Genomic DNA, 15,000 nt, shown 5'->3' on the forward strand with positions numbered 1-15,000 from the left:
TGCTGGGCATGACTGTGTTTGACCTCTTGGGCCTGGAAGTCTGGTAGTAGTAGTAGTATGATTTAAAGGCACAAATTGATTGAAGTGTGCCCAGGCCCAGAGCTACTTTGCTGTGCATGACTGTGTTTGACCTCTTGGCTCTGGAAGTCTATTTCTAGGCTTATATAAAGGGTCAAACTTCTTGAAGTGTGCCCAGGCCCAGAGCTACTTTGCTGGGCATGAATGTGTTTGAACTCTTGGGCCTGGAAGTCTGGTGGTAGTAGTAGTATGATTTAAAGGTACAAAGTGAATGAAGTGTGCCCAGGCCCAGAGCTACTTTGCTGGGCATGACTGTGTTTGACGTCTTGGGCCTGGAAGTCTGGTAGTAGTAGTATGATTTAAAGGTACAAAGTGAATGAAGTGTGCCCAGGCCCAGAGCTACTTTGCTGGGCATGACTGTGTTTGACCTCTTGGGCCTGGAAGTCTATTTCTAGGCTTATATAAAGGGTCAAACTTCTTGAAGTGTGCCCAGGCCCAGAGCTACTTTGCTGGGCATGACTGTGTTTGACCTCTTGGGTCTGGAAGTCTGGTAGTAGTAGTAGTATGATTTAAAGGCACAAAGTGATTGAAGTGTGCCCAGGCCCAGAGCTACTTTGCTGGGCATGACTGTGTTTGACCTCTTGGCTCTGGAAGTCTATTTCTAGGCTTATATAAAGGGTCAAACTTCTTGAAGTGTGCCCAGGCCCAGAGCTACTTTGCTGGGCATGACTGTGTTTCACCTCTTGGGCCTGGAAGTCTGGTAGTAGTAGTATGATTTAAAGGCACAAAGTGATTGAAGTGTGCCCAGGCCCAGAGCTACTTTGCTGGGCATGAATGTGTTTGACCTCTTGGGCCTGGAAGTCTGGTGGTAGTAGTAGTATGATTTAAAGGTACAAAGTGAATGAAGTGTGCCCAGGCCCAGAGCTACTTTGCTGTGCATGACTGTGTTTGAACTCTTGGGCCTGGAAGTCTATTTCTAGGCTTATATAAAGGGTCAAACATCTTGAAGTGTGCCCAGGCCCAGAGCTACTTTGCTGGGCATGACTGTGTTTGACCTCTTGGGCCTGGAAGTCTATTTCTAGGCTTATATAAAGGGTCAAACTTCTTGAAGTGTGCCCAGGCCCAGAGCTACTTTGCTGGGCATGACTGTGTTTGACCTCTTGGGCCTGGAAGTCTGGTAGTAGTAGTATGATTTAAAGGCACAAATTGATTGAAGTGTGCCCAGGCCCAGAGCTACTTTGCTGTGCATGACTGTGTTTGACCTCTTGGCTCTGGAAGTCTATTTCTAGGCTTATATAAAGGGTCAAACTTCTTGAAGTGTGCCCAGGCCCAGAGCTACTTTGCTGGGCATGAATGTGTTTGAACTCTTGGGCCTGGAAGTCTGGTGGTAGTAGTAGTATGATTTAAAGGCACAAAGTGATTGAAGTGTGCCCAGGCCCAGAGCTACTTTGCTGTGCATGACTGTGGTTGACCTCTTGGCCCTGGAAGTCTGGTGGTAGTAGTAGTATGATTTAAAGGCACAAAGTGATTGAAGTGTGCCCAGGCCCAGAGCTACTTTGCTGGGCATGACTGTGTTTGACCTCTTGGGCCTGGAAGTCTGGTAGTAGTAGTATGATTTAAAGGTACAAAGTGAATGAAGTGTGCCCAGGCCCAGAGCTACTTTGCTGGGCATGACTGTGTTTGACGTCTTGGGCCTGGAAGTCTGGTAGTAGTAGTATGATTTAAAGGTACAAAGTGAATGAAGTGTGCCCAGGCCCAGAGCTACTTTGCTGGGCATGACTGTGTTTGACCTCTTGGGCCTGGAAGTCTATTTCTAGGCTTATATAAAGGGTCAAACTTCTTGAAGTGTGCCCAGGCCCAGAGCTACTTTGCTGGGCATGACTGTGTTTGACCTCTTGGGTCTGGAAGTCTGGTAGTAGTAGTAGTATGATTTAAAGGCACAAAGTGATTGAAGTGTGCCCAGGCCCAGAGCTACTTTGCTGGGCATGACTGTGTTTGACCTCTTGGCTCTGGAAGTCTATTTCTAGGCTTATATAAAGGGTCAAACTTCTTGAAGTGTGCCCAGGCCCAGAGCTACTTTGCTGGGCATGACTGTGTTTCACCTCTTGGGCCTGGAAGTCTGGTAGTAGTAGTATGATTTAAAGGCACAAAGTGATTGAAGTGTGCCCAGGCCCAGAGCTACTTTGCTGGGCATGAATGTGTTTGACCTCTTGGGCCTGGAAGTCTGGTGGTAGTAGTAGTATGATTTAAAGGTACAAAGTGAATGAAGTGTGCCCAGGCCCAGAGCTACTTTGCTGTGCATGACTGTGTTTGAACTCTTGGGCCTGGAAGTCTATTTCTAGGCTTATATAAAGGGTCAAACATCTTGAAGTGTGCCCAGGCCCAGAGCTACTTTGCTGGGCATGACTGTGTTTGACCTCTTGGGCCTGGAAGTCTATTTCTAGGCTTATATAAAGGGTCAAACTTCTTGAAGTGTGCCCAGGCCCAGAGCTACTTTGCTGGGCATGACTGTGTTTGACCTCTTGGGTCTGGAAGTCTGGTAGTAGTAGTAGTATGATTTAAAGGCACAAAGTGATTGAAGTGTGCCCAGGCCCAGAGCTACTTTGCTGGGCATGACTGTGTTTGACCTCTTGGCTCTGGAAGTCTATTTCTAGGCTTATATAAAGGGTCAAACATCTTGAAGTGTGCCCAGGCCCAGAGCTACTTTGCTGGGCATGAATGTGTTTGAACTCTTGGGCCTGGAAGTCTGGTGGTAGTAGTAGTATGATTTAAAGGCACAAAGTGATTGAAGTGTGCCCAGGCCCAGAGCTACTTTGCTGGGCATGACTGTGTTTGACCTCTTGGCTCTGGAAGTCTATTTCTAGGCTTATATAAAGGGTCAAACATCTTGAAGTGTGCCCAGGCCCAGAGCTACTTTGCTGGGCATGAATGTGTTTGAACTCTTGGGCCTGGAAGTCTGGTGGTAGTAGTAGTATGATTTAAAGGCACAAAGTGATTGAAGTGTGCCCAGGCCCAGAGCTACTTTGCTGTGCATGACTGTGGTTGACCTCTTGGCCCTGGAAGTCTATTTCTAGGCTTATATAAAGGGTCAAACTTCTTGAAGTGTGCCCAGGCCCAGAGCTACTTTGCTGTGTATGACTGTGTGACCTCTTGGCCCTGGAATTCTGGTGGTAGTAGTAGTATGATTTAAAGGCACAAAGTGAATGAAGTGTGCCCAGGCCCAGAGCTACTTTGCTGGGCATGACTGTGTTTGACCTCTTGGGCCTGGAAGTCTGGTAGTAGTAGTATGATTTAAAGGCACAAAGTGATTGAAGTGTGCCCAGGCCCAGAGCTACTTTGCTGGGCATGAATGTGTTTGACCTCTTGGGCCTGGAAGTCTGGTGGTAGTAGTAGTATGATTTAAAGGTACAAAGTGAATGAAGTGTGCCCAGGCCCAGAGCTACTTTGCTGGGCATGAATGTGTTTGAACTCTTGGGCCTGGAAGTCTGGTAGTAGTAGTATGATTTAAAGGCACAAAGTGAATGAAGTGTGCCCAGGCCCAGAGCTACTTTGCTGTGCATGACTGTGTTTGACCTCTTGGCTCTGGAAGTCTATTTCTAGGCTTATATAAAGGGTCAAACTTCTTGAAGTGTGCCCAGGCCCAGAGCTACTTTGCTGTGTATGACTGTGTGACCTCTTGGCCCTGGAATTCTGGTGGTAGTAGTAGTAGTATGATTTAAAGGCACAAAGTGAATGAAGTGTGCCCAGGCCCAGAGCTACTTTGCTGGGCATGACTGTGTTTGACGTCTTGGGCCTGGAAGTCTGGTAGTAGTAGTAGTAGTAGTAGTAGTAGTAGTAGTAGTAGTATGATTTAAAGGTACAAAGTGAATGAAGTGTGCCCAGGCCCAGAGCTACTTTGCTGGGCATGACTGTGTTTGACCTCTTGGGCCTGGAAGTCTATTTCTAGGCTTATATAAAGGGTCAAACTTCTTGAAGTGTGCCCAGGCCCAGAGCTACTTTGCTGGGCATGACTGTGTTTGACCTCTTGGGTCTGGAAGTCTGGTAGTAGTAGTAGTAGTATGATTTAAAGGCACAAAGTGATTGAAGTGTGCCCAGGCCCAGAGCTACTTTGCTGTGCATGACTGTGTTTGACCTCTTGGCTCTGGAAGTCTATTTCTAGGCTTATATAAAGGGTCAAACTTCTTGAAGTGTGCCCAGGCCCAGAGCTACTTTGCTGTGTATGACTGTGTGACCTCTTGGCCCTGGAATTCTGGTGGTAGTAGTAGTATGATTTAAAGGCACAAAGTGAATGAAGTGTGCCCAGGCCCAGAGCTACTTTGCTGGGCATGACTGTGTTTGACCTCTTGGGCCTGGAAGTCTGGTAGTAGTAGTATGATTTAAAGGCACAAAGTGATTGAAGTGTGCCCAGGCCCAGAGCTACTTTGCTGGGCATGAATGTGTTTGAACTCTTGGGCCTGGAAGTCTGGTAGTAGTAGTATGATTTAAAGGTACAAAGTGAATGAAGTGAGCCCAGGCCCAGAGCTACTTTGCTGTGCATGACTGTGTTTGACCTCTTGGGCCTGGAAGTCTATTTCTAGGCTTATATAAATGGTCAAACTTCTTGAAGTGTGCCCAGGCCCAGAGCTACTTTGCTGTGCATGACTGTGTGACCTCTTGGCCCTGGAAGTCTGGTGGTAGTAGTAGTATGATTTAAAGGCACAAAGTGATTGAAGTGTGCCCAGGCCCAGAGCTACTTTGCTGGGCATGACTGTGTTTGACCTCTTGGGCCTGGAAGTCTGGTAGTAGTAGTAGTAGTAGTAGTAGTAGTATGATTTAAAGGTACAAAGTGAATGAAGTGTGCCCAGGCCCAGAGCTACTTTGCTGGGCATGACTGTGTTTGACCTCTTGGGCCTGGAAGTCTATTTCTAGGCTTATATAAAGGGTCAAACTTCTTGAAGTGTGCCCAGGCCCAGAGCTACTTTGCTGGGCATGACTGTGTTTGACCTCTGGGGCCTGGAAGTCTGGTAGTAGTAGTATGATTTAAAGGCACAAAGTGATTGAAGTGTGCCCAGGCCCAGAGCTACTTTGCTGGGCATGAATGTGTTTGAACTCTTGGGCCTGGAAGTCTATTTCTAGGCTTATATAAAGGGTCAAACTTCTTGAAGTGTGCCCAGGCCCAGAGCTACTTTGCTGGGCATGACTGTGTTTGACCTCTTGGGTCTGGAAGTCTGGTAGTAGTAGTAGTATGATTTAAAGGCACAAAGTGATTGAAGTGTGCCCAGGCCCAGAGCTACTTTGCTGGGCATGACTGTGTTTGACCTCTTGGCTCTGGAAGTCTATTTCTAGGCTTATATAAAGGGTCAAACATCTTGAAGTGTGCCCAGGCCCAGAGCTACTTTGCTGGGCATGAATGTGTTTGAACTCTTGGGCCTGGAAGTCTGGTGGTAGTAGTAGTATGATTTAAAGGCACAAAGTGATTGAAGTGTGCCCAGGCCCAGAGCTACTTTGCTGTGCATGACTGTGGTTGACCTCTTGGCCCTGGAAGTCTATTTCTAGGCTTATATAAAGGGTCAAACTTCTTGAAGTGTGCCCAGGCCCAGAGCTACTTTGCTGTGTATGACTGTGTGACCTCTTGGCCCTGGAATTCTGGTGGTAGTAGTAGTATGATTTAAAGGCACAAAGTGAATGAAGTGTGCCCAGGCCCAGAGCTACTTTGCTGGGCATGACTGTGTTTGACCTCTTGGGCCTGGAAGTCTGGTAGTAGTAGTATGATTTAAAGGCACAAAGTGATTGAAGTGTGCCCAGGCCCAGAGCTACTTTGCTGGGCATGAATGTGTTTGACCTCTTGGGCCTGGAAGTCTGGTGGTAGTAGTAGTATGATTTAAAGGTACAAAGTGAATGAAGTGTGCCCAGGCCCAGAGCTACTTTGCTGGGCATGACTGTGTTTGACCTCTTGGGCCTGGAAGTCTGGTGGTAGTAGTAGTATGATTTAAAGGTACAAAGTGAATGAAGTGTGCCCAGGCCCAGAGCCAGGCCTGGGCAGCAGGGGGCGCTCCTGGCCATGCCCAGCGAGTTTCGTGCGAATCGGACCTGGTCCGGAAGAGATACGAAGGGAAAACTCATTACTCGTCGGGGTGGCACATCCAGGCTCTCGACCCTCCCAAAGCGTCCGACCAGGGTGCACCCTGCCGGGCATGGTTAGCCGCCAGCCCCCTTCCTGGAGGTCTGGTTGGCACGGGGTTTTGATTTTTCGGTTTCATATCTCTGGGCTCCTTGGGAGCAGAAAGTCGGTTGAGGGCCCTTTGGAAAGAGCCGGGGCTGCCGTTTAACGCTGTCCAAGCGGCAGGCGAAGCGCACCCACCGTTTTTACGCTATGATTTTTTAAAACCGCCGGGGCGGCAAACACAGGGCCGGTCGGGTTTGAAGACGAATATCTCTTCGGCCCTTGGGAGGAGAGAAGCAGCGCGGGTCACCTTTGAACGCGCTCGCTGCCAGGAACGTCTGGCGTAAAAGTTTCGTGGGAATCGGACGTTCCTAGGCTGAGAAGCGAGCGCCCGCCCTCGGGCGGTCGGGGGCCCCTTTCTCATTCCCCGTCTGGGCTAAAAATACGAGGTCAGACCCGATGGACTCGGGAGACTGGAGAGTACCAGGGAGACCCTGGAAGCAGGCGACCCGACCCACGCTTCGCTGTCTCCTCGGCCCTCGGGAGTAGAAGCGCGGGGACGGTGGCGTGGGCAGCAGGGGGCGCTCCTGGCCATGCCCAGCGAGTTTCGTGCGAATCGGACCTGGTCCGGAAGAGATACGAAGGGAAAACTCATTACTCGTCGGGGTGGCACATCCAGGCTCTCGACCCTCCCAAAGCGTCCGACCAGGGTGCACCCTGCCGGGCATGGTTAGCCGCCAGCCCCCTTCCTGGAGGTCTGGTTGGCACGGGGTTTTGATTTTTCGGTTTCATATCTCTGGGCTCCTTGGGAGCAGAAAGTCGGTTGAGGGCCCTTTGGAAAGAGCCGGGGCTGCCGTTTAACGCTGTCCAAGCGGCAGGCGAAGCGCACCCACCGTTTTTACGCTATGATTTTTTAAAACCGCCGGGGCGGCAAACACAGGGCCGGTCGGGTTTGAAGACGAATATCTCTTCGGCCCTTGGGAGGAGAGAAGCAGCGCGGGTCACCTTTGAACGCGCTCGCTGCCAGGAACGTCTGGCGTAAAAGTTTCGTGGGAATCGGACGTTCCTAGGCTGAGAAGCGAGCGCCCGCCCTCGGGCGGTCGGGGGCCCCTTTCTCATTCCCCGTCTGGGCTAAAAATACGAGGTCAGACCCGATGGACTCGGGAGACTGGAGAGTACCAGGGAGACCCTGGAAGCAGGCGACCCGACCCACGCTTCGCTGTCTCCTCGGCCCTCGGGAGTAGAAGCGCGGGGACGGTGGCGTGGGCAGCAGGGGGCGCTCCTGGCCATGCCCAGCGAGTTTCGTGCGAATCGGACCTGGTCCGGAAGAGATACGAAGGGAAAACTCATTACTCGTCGGGGTGGCACATCCAGGCTCTCGACCCTCCCAAAGCGTCCGACCAGGGTGCACCCTGCCGGGCATGGTTAGCCGCCAGCCCCCTTCCTGGAGGTCTGGTTGGCACGGGGTTTTGATTTTTCGGTTTCATATCTCTGGGCTCCTTGGGAGCAGAAAGTCGGTTGAGGGCCCTTTGGAAAGAGCCGGGGCTGCCGTTTAACGCTGTCCAAGCGGCAGGCGAAGCGCACCCACCGTTTTTACGCTATGATTTTTTAAAACCGCCGGGGCGGCAAACACAGGGCCGGTCGGGTTTGAAGACGAATATCTCTTCGGCCCTTGGGAGGAGAGAAGCAGCGCGGGTCACCTTTGAACGCGCTCGCTGCCAGGAACGTCTGGCGTAAAAGTTTCGTGGGAATCGGACGTTCCTAGGCTGAGAAGCGAGCGCCCGCCCTCGGGCGGTCGGGGGCCCCTTTCTCATTCCCCGTCTGGGCTAAAAATACGAGGTCGGACCCGATGGACTCGGGAGACTGGAGAGTACCAGGGAGACCCTGGAAGCAGGCGACCCGACCCACGCTTCGCTGTCTCCTCGGCCCTCGGGAGTAGAAGCGCGGGGACGGTGGCGTGGGCAGCAGGGGGCGCTCCTGGCCATGCCCAGCGAGTTTCGTGCGAATCGGACCTGGTCCGGAAGAGATACGAAGGGAAAACTCATTACTCGTCGGGGTGGCACATCCAGGCTCTCGACCCTCCCAAAGCGTCCGACCAGGGTGCACCCTGCCGGGCATGGTTAGCCGCCAGCCCCCTTCCTGGAGGTCTGGTTGGCACGGGGTTTTGATTTATCGGTTTCATATCTCTGGGCTCCTTGGGAGCAGAAAGTCGGTTGAGGGCCCTTTGGAAAGAGCCGGGGCTGCCGTTTAACGCTGTCCAAGCGGCAGGCGAAGCGCACCCACCGTTTTTACGCTATGATTTTTTAAAACCGCCGGGGCGGCAAACACAGGGCCGGTCGGGTTTGAAGACGAATATCTCTTCGGCCCTTGGGAGGAGAGAAGCAGCGCGGGTCACCTTTGAACGCGCTCGCTGCCAGGAACGTCTGGCGTAAAAGTTTCGTGGGAATCGGACGTTCCTAGGCTGAGAAGCGAGCGCCCGCCCTCGGGCGGTCGGGGGCCCCTTTCTCATTCCCCGTCTGGGCTAAAAATACGAGGTCGGACCCGATGGACTCGGGAGACTGGAGAGTACCAGGGAGACCCTGGAAGCAGGCGACCCGACCCACGCTTCGCTGTCTCCTCGGCCCTCGGGAGTAGAAGCGCGGGGACGGTGGCGTGGGCAGCAGGGGGCGCTCCTGGCCATGCCCAGCGAGTTTCGTGCGAATCGGACCTGGTCCGGAAGAGATACGAAGGGAAAACTCATTACTCGTCGGGGTGGCACATCCAGGCTCTCGACCCTCCCAAAGCGTCCGACCAGGGTGCACCCTGCCGGGCATGGTTAGCCGCCAGCCCCCTTCCTGGAGGTCTGGTTGGCACGGGGTTTTGATTTATCGGTTTCATATCTCTGGGCTCCTTGGGAGCAGAAAGTCGGTTGAGGGCCCTTTGGAAAGAGCCGGGGCTGCCGTTTAACGCTGTCCAAGCGGCAGGCGAAGCGCACCCACCGTTTTTACGCTATGATTTTTTAAAACCGCCGGGGCGGCAAACACAGGGCCGGTCGGGTTTGAAGACGAATATCTCTTCGGCCCTTGGGAGGAGAGAAGCAGCGCGGGTCACCTTTGAACGCGCTCGCTGCCAGGAACGTCTGGCGTAAAAGTTTCGTGGGAATCGGACGTTCCTAGGCTGAGAAGCGAGCGCCCGCCCTCGGGCGGTCGGGGGCCCCTTTCTCATTCCCCGTCTGGGCTAAAAATACGAGGTCGGACCCGATGGACTCGGGAGACTGGAGAGTACCAGGGAGACCCTGGAAGCAGGCGACCCGACCCACGCTTCGCTGTCTCCTCGGCCCTCGGGAGTAGAAGCGCGGGGACGGTGGCGTGGGCAGCAGGGGGCGCTCCTGGCCATGCCCAGCGAGTTTCGTGCGAATCGGACCTGGTCCGGAAGAGATACGAAGGGAAAACTCATTACTCGTCGGGGTGGCACATCCAGGCTCTCGACCCTCCCGAAGTGTCCGACCAGGGTGCACCCTGCCGGGCTAAGAGAACAGCCAGGTGAACCCTGGAGGTTCCGAACTCCAGACCCCTGGACCCGACGGCTCAGTCCGCCTCAGGTGCACTACAGAGGTCCTCGGGCTGTCCCTGAGTGCATTAAAACGGAAATCAGAATTACTCCCCCGGGTGGCACTTCCAGGCTCTCGACCCTCCCAAAGTGTCCGACCAGGGTGCACCCTGCTGGGCATGGTTAGCCGCCAGCCCCCTTCCTGGAGGTCTGGTTGGCACGGGGTTTTGCAAATAGGTCCCGTCGGGTATATGGGAGAGCAAAGAGAATCAATGGGGTCCAAGCACTAAATTCATCCAGTGGCGTTCTCTGGAAGCCCAAGGGGAGTCCGAGGGGTGTTCGGCCGGCAAGGGGAGCTCTCCCTCGGACACATGATCAAACGCCTGTCCCCTACCGGAAAGTGGTGTGCTCTGGATGCCCCCCCCCCCCCCCCATCCCCCGAGGGGGGTGCTTATCCCGCGAGGGGAGCCCTCCTCGGGTTAAGTGAACCATCATGCCGATTCCCCTATGGAAGTGGGCACATCCAGGCACACAGTCTGCTTTGCTCTCCCCGACCCGAGTGCGTCTGTTGGGCTGAGTGTACGCCCAGGCAACTGGATCCAATGGCTCAGTCCGCCGCAGCGTGCTTCGACGATGGGTCGTACAGCCATGCCACCAGGGTGGGCGTGTTTGTAAATGTACCAGTGGATTCTCGTCGGCCTGCCACATCCATGGTATCGACCCACCAGGCCTGTCCGACCAGGGGTTGACCCTGGACGGGCACGGTCTGTGGTTTGGCCCTTGTCCTAGATGAAATCGGGCACGGGGTTTTCTGGCCAGGTACCATCGGGTTACTGGGAGAGCGGCTTCGGTCTCCAGGTGAGACCAATGGTGAAGCAGCACGAGGCAATGGAGAGCATGCAAAGCGATGGGGAAGCCATGCACGGCAATGGCCACGAAAAAAAAAAAAAAATCACCACGGAAGGAACGTGAAGAACAAGGAGGAGTGTAGTGACACTGCCCAAAGCTGCCCGGTGTTGCAGGGGTCTATTGGTGTGTTGCTTCCTTGTTTGGTAGAGTGGAGTACCAGACCCGCCAGGGGTAGGCAAACCATTCCCCCTACGGTAAGTGAGGAGCCAGCCATTTGACGAGCGGGTGTCCACGTGTACGGGTGCGAGCGCTATCCCCCACACGGGGTTAGGCCACGGCCTTAGGTGGACGTCTGCCGACCAGCCCCGGCTGATCCAGAACTTCTGATGTGGAGAGCGGTTTTGACAGATCCTCCCTGGTTCTAGCGGGTCAAGCCTCTGATGGGGGGTGGGGGTTATTTGTAACCCATCCCAGAACTCTCTGGGGGAGACTCAGACGGCCAGTCTGTCTACTCAGTTGTCCTATACTGGTGTCTGTGGTTTGGGAGGAAGGGAGTGCCCTGCTTTGTTGGCCTCCTCTTCAAACCTACCTGGGCCCACGAATCACTCTTCTTGGTTACATCACGAAACGTAGGTTGAGCGAGGCTAGGGGGGAGGGAATTCGACGAGGTCTTTCCCTTGTCCCCCCACCAGCGGCCAACGAAAATCAAAACGGCGTGAAGAGAGGGAACGCCGAAAGCACCTGGAGTCGGCCGTCCGCACCTCCGGAGGAGGTGGACGGGGTACGGTGCGGGCATGACCGGATGGGACAGCTTTGCATCAAGGTGAGAGGTCGGCGTCCGAAGGCCAGAGGGCGGTGCGCGAGCACGTTTACACTGGCCGCGGAAGCTGTCCTGGGTAGCCCTGTATGGCGTCTGGACCTGACGGCGCACGCACTTACAACCCGCTGCTTCCTAGCCCCCGGAAGGGGAGGCGGATGTCACTCGTGGTTCATCCCAGACCACGGTGCAAACTACCTGGTTGATCCTGCCAGTAACATATGCTTGTCTCAAAGATTAAGCCATGCAGGTCTAAGTGCACACGGCCGGTACAGTGAAACTGCGAATGGCTCATTAAATCAGTTATGGTTCCTTTGATCGCTCCACACGTTACTCGGATAACTGTGGTAATTCTAGAGCTAATACATGCAAACGAGCGCTGACCCTTCGGGGGATGCGTGCATTTATCAGACCCAAAACCCATCCGGGGGGCTCGGGCCCCCCGGCCGCTTTGGTGACTCTAGATAACCTCGGGCCGATCGCGCGCCCTCCGCGGCGGCGACGTCTCATTCGAATGTCTGCCCTATCAACTTTCGATGGTACCATAGTCGGCTACCATGGTGACCACGGGTAACGGGGAATCAGGGTTCGATTCCGGAGAGGGAGCCTGAGAAACGGCTACCACATCCAAGGAAGGCAGCAGGCGCGCAAATTACCCATTCCCGACACGGGGAGGTAGTGACGAAAAATAACGATACAGGTCTCTTTCGAGGCCCTGTAATCGGAATGAGCGTATCCTAAACCCATGGGTGAGGACCCATTGGAGGGCAAGTCTGGTGCCAGCAGCCGCGGTAATTCCAGCTCCAATAGCGTATATTAAAGTTGCTGCAGTTAAAAAGCTCGTAGTTGGATGTCGGGAGTGGGCTGGCGGTCCGCCGCGAGGCGTGCCACCGCCTGTCTCAGACCCTGTCTCCCGGTGCCCCCCGGATGCCCTTGGCTGGGTGTCCGGACGGGGCTCGGAGCGTTTACTTTGAAAAAATTAGAGTGTTCAAAGCGGGCCCGCTTCTCGCCTGAATACCTGAGCTAGGAATAATGGAATAGGACTCCGGTTCTATTTTGTGGGTTTCCTGAACCAGGGCCATGATTAAGAGGGACGGCCGGGGGCATTCGTATTGCGCCGCTAGAGGTGAAATTCTTGGACCGGCGCAAGACGGACGAAAGCGAAAGCATTTGCCAAGAATGTTTTCATTAATCAAGAACGAAAGTCGGAGGTTCGAAGACGATCAGATACCGTCGTAGTTCCGACCGTAAACTATGCCGACCCGCGATCCGGCGGCGTTATTCCCATGACCCGCCGGGCAGCGTGAGGGAAACCACGAGTCTGTGGGTTCCGGGGGGAGTATGGTTGCAAAGCTGAAACTTAAAGGAATTGACGGAAGGGCACCACCAGGAGTGGAGCCTGCGGCTTAATTTGACTCAACACGGGAAACCTCACCCGGCCCGGACACGGAAAGGATTGACAGATTGATAGCTCTTTCTCGATTCTGTGGGTGGTGGTGCATGGCCGTTCTTAGTTGGTGGAGCGATTTGTCTGGTTAATTCCGATAACGAACGAGACTCCGGCATGCTAAATAGTTACGCGGCCCTCCGCGGTCGGCGTCAAACTTCTTAGAGGGACAAGTGGCGTTCAGCCACGCGAGATGGAGCAATAACAGGTCTGTGATGCCCTTAGATGTCCGGGGCTGCACGCGCGCCACAATGGTTGGATCAGCGTGTGCCTACCCTACACCGAGAGGTGCGGGTAATCCGCTGAACCCCATTCGTGATGGGGACTGGGGATTGCAATTATTCCCCATGAACGAGGAATTCCCAGTAAGCGCGGGTCATAAGCTCGCGTTGATTAAGTCCCTGCCCTTTGTACACACCGCCCGTCGCTACTACCGATCGGATGGTTTAGTGAGGTCCTCGGATCGGCCCCGCCGGGGCTCCTCGCGGGCCTTGGCGGAGCGCCGAGAAGTCGATCAAACTTGACTATCTAGAGGAAGTAAAAGTCGTAACAAGGTTTTCGTAGGTGAACCTGCGAAAGGATCATTAACGGGTAACGCTGTCCGGCGTGCCTCCTCTCCCGACCCCCTCGACTTCGCCGTCCCCCCGCGTCGGGGCCCAGGGTCGAAAGGGTCTTCGGGGTTGCTGTTACACGTGGTCGCTTGCAGGTCAGGCTGGACAGAAGGCATAAAGGAGGAGCCTAGTCCCTCCCACCCCTTCCTCGTCCTCCGCCTCTTCCTCCGCGTCGTCCTTCAGCACCCCCCCCCCGCAGGCCCCGGTATTCTCTGGGTTCCAGCGCGAGAGACGCGTCGTTCAAAAAACTCGGCGTCCCCGCTCGTCGGGCGAAGGCCGGTTTCCCCTCACCTTGCCGGCAGGAGAAGCGCCTGCGAGTCGAGCGGGTCGTACGGGTCCGTCCCGCGCCCTCCCTCTCGCTCGCACGGCCGCTGCCTCCGTCCACCGCGAGGGGTTTTCCTATTTTGTTGTCCTTGTCATTCATCCCCGTCCCCTTGCTCGCTGACGAGCGGACTTTCCGGGGGGGGTTGCGAGCGCTGCTCCTCGTGGGGCAGGCCATGGCCCTTCCTGTGTTCGTCCGCCCACCGGCGTCCTGGGGCGTGGTGGTGGTGGGTGGCGCAGCCGGTTCCCCTGCTTCTCTCTCTCAGAAAGGAGTCTCAGGGGGACCCCCGGCAGGTACCTAGGGCTTGGCCCACGCTACGTGAGTTCCACCCCTTTCGAGGGGTCGGACGGGGCGGGCGCGGAGGGCCGCGGTTCAAAGACTGACTCGTCTGCCACGTGGGGCGTGTGGGCAAAGCGCAACCCCGCGCCCGTTTCAACACTCGCAGACGGGGGCGCCTGACCGGTTGGTGAAACCTTTTAAACCTGTCTTTGTAGTCGTGGTGAAAGACCTAAACTGAGCCTGAAATAAAAGAGTACAACTCTTAGCGGTGGATCACTTGGCTCGTGCGTCGATGAAGAACGCAGCCAGCTGCGAGAACTAATGTGAATTGCAGGACACATTGATCATCGACATTTCGAACGCACATTGCGGCCCCGGGTCCATCCCGGGGCTACGCCTGTCTGAGGGTCGCTATTCCTATCTGTCGGACCTGCCTTCTCAGGCGGGACCGCGGTTGGAGGTTCGTAGGTGGGGGGGTGCCCCCTGGCCTCCGTCTTCCTAAAAGCAGACGGTTCCCGGTCGCTGTCTCGGTGAGATCCGGTCGGCGGGTTCGCTGCGGTTGAGTGCCCGTTCTCCGTGCACAAGCTTCTCCTCCCCCGCTTCGGTTCGTTTCGGTTCGTTTCGGCTCCGCTCCTGGCCTGGCCAGGAACGTGGTCCCCTGCGCCCGAGAAAGAAGCGAGCGTGGCTGCCGGTGGGTTCTCTCCGCTTTGGCTGCCCACGTTTTCGCTTCTTTTCTCACCCCCTGCGCAGGCGGATCACGGAAAGGTGTCTGTTCTGTTCCGTTACGTGCGCGAGCGGAGGGAGGTTGTTGTTACATGCGTTCCCCCCCCCCCTCCCCCGGTGGGGGGGGTGGGGGGGTCGGGGTTCGGGTGGCTCTGCCTCTGGCGTTTTCCTTACGGGCCGACCTGTCCGTGGCACGTCCGTGACGTCCCGACCTGTGTCCTCGTTAGCCCGGGTGAAAAGGGACTCGTCCCCTAACCCGGCGGT

The 15,000-nt window shown here is 55.2% G+C and overlaps 2 non-coding genes across 2 annotated transcripts; both read left to right on the plus strand.

The window, feature by feature from the left end:
- The first annotated feature begins 11,549 nt into the window (after window positions 1-11,549).
- LOC145655382 (18S ribosomal RNA) lies at window positions 11,550-13,388 on the plus strand. The gene has a single exon (XR_014121512.1). It is a non-coding gene; the product is annotated as an 18S ribosomal RNA (ribosomal RNA).
- Window positions 13,389-14,270: 882 nt separating this feature from the next.
- Window positions 14,271-14,424, plus strand: LOC145655380 (5.8S ribosomal RNA). The gene has a single exon (XR_014121510.1). It is a non-coding gene; the product is annotated as a 5.8S ribosomal RNA (ribosomal RNA).
- Window positions 14,425-15,000: the final 576 nt, after the last annotated feature.

This window comes from Electrophorus electricus, unplaced genomic scaffold (genome assembly GCF_041902795.1).
Source record: "Electrophorus electricus isolate QZ-2024a unplaced genomic scaffold, ASM4190279v1 Scaffold247, whole genome shotgun sequence".
In the NCBI taxonomy this organism is placed as follows: Eukaryota; Metazoa; Chordata; class Actinopteri; order Gymnotiformes; family Gymnotidae; genus Electrophorus; species Electrophorus electricus.